The 1,701-nt window shown below is 39.5% G+C and overlaps 1 non-coding gene across 1 annotated transcript; it reads right to left on the bottom strand.

The window, feature by feature from the left end:
• Window positions 1-1,223: 1,223 nt before the first annotated feature.
• Window positions 1,224-1,297, bottom strand: Trnas-gga (transfer RNA serine (anticodon GGA)). Its single transcript has one exon. It is a non-coding gene; the product is annotated as a tRNA-Ser (tRNA).
• Window positions 1,298-1,701: the final 404 nt, after the last annotated feature.

The raw sequence follows: 1,701 nt of genomic DNA on the forward strand, positions 1-1,701 counted from the left end.
GAATCAAAAGAAGGAAAAAAAATTAAAAAAGCTCAAACCGACACGTTTTTAGAATTACTACAGCGTCATCGCGATAAAATAAACAAAAGTAGTTTGGAGGCAAAGGACAATGAAGTCAGAGCATTAGATACAGTTATGAAACATTTCAAGTCGAATAAATTGCATAATAAACCGCCTACTTCCCAATCTGACAAAGACCAAGGTTTGCTGAGAAAATCTCGAAACGACATGCTTTTAGAATTACTGCAGCAGCGTCGTGACAAAATAAATGAATATGGTTTGGAGGCTAAGCCGGAGGAAATCGATACATTGGAAACGGTTATAGAGCACATCAAGTTGGATGGTATGTATATTGAACCCCTTACTTCTCAATCCGACAAATATCAAGAGTTGCTGTTAAAATCTCAAAGCTTCAATCCTTTAAAAATACTGAGGCAACGGGATAATATAAAGGAGTGTAGTGGGGAAAATGAAGCAGATGTTATAGATACAGTTAAGGAGCACAAAACGTCGGTTGGAAAATCTGAAGAACCGCCTACTTCTTGTCCAGCTGTATCGGAAGAAACTAGTGTGGAAGACGAAACAACTAATCAAAGGAAAACGCTTCTACAATGACAAACGGTTTACAAAACAGAGCGCATATAACAAGTACTTGCTCTTAGGTCGTTTCCCTATTGTAACTTACTCTAGTTATAAGTTTTTGTTTCTAAACTTGACGTTGAAAGGCTCGCCGATGTCAAAAAAAATATGAAATCAATGCTATTGGTGTATATTGTGTTCTACTCATATTGTAAACATTCCTGTACCGTTTTGTTATGAAATGTATTTTAGAGGACCGTTTCAACACTAATTGTGGCCACCAAACTTGTTTTAAAATACACCCATGAGCCGATACCACATCAAAACGTAAGTCAAAGCGATGTATGGTTAACTGTATCTTTATGTCTGTTCAGTTCGTTATCGTTTTGATTCAAAGCATTTCTTTTTGTGTTGCAAGTGTAAGGTATAATTTTCTGTTTAAGCGGATAATGTTGTGTAGTATGAAAGGACAATAAATTTGAACTTCATTTTACAAGCAAACGTCAATTCAAGAGGCAGCTCAATATAAAATCACAGGAGCAGTAGAGTCACAGTACGCCAGGCCCATTGAAGGCGCTATACCGAATCAGCCGGTCACCAAGCATTCACCACCATATGGCAAGGCGTAGGCTAGAAAAAAATCTAGCCTGCGGTGGGATTCGAACCCACGACAGGAGTCTTTCCGGGACTCGCGCTCTACCAACTGAGCTACAAAGGCTCAGTGGAGAATCCGCCGAAAGTCGAATCACAAGCACCGTTGCCTGCCTCGTATGCTGCACATGTCAGCTTCGTAGTAGGGGATTGCCAGATTGACCAGTATCAGTTAAGATGAACATAAATTCATAACTGGGATCAGCCCTGAAGAGTCTATGCAGACCAGCGATCACGGCACACTCATATATAAATCACAGTACGCTTTAGGGCTGATCCCAGTTATGAATTTATGTTCATCTTAACAGGAGCAGTAGAGATTTACCACCAAGACACGGCTTAGCAATTTATATCCAGGATAAATGTTTACAAAGTCCATTAAATACCGAAGTCCTGTTGGTAAATTACAACCCATTGTCCGGACAATGAAAAACTTTCCAGATTGGACGCCGCAATTTCTTGATTGTCAAA

Source organism: Phallusia mammillata, chromosome 8, assembly GCF_965637545.1.
Source record: "Phallusia mammillata chromosome 8, kaPhaMamm4.hap1.1, whole genome shotgun sequence".
In the NCBI taxonomy this organism is placed as follows: Eukaryota; Metazoa; Chordata; class Ascidiacea; order Phlebobranchia; family Ascidiidae; genus Phallusia; species Phallusia mammillata.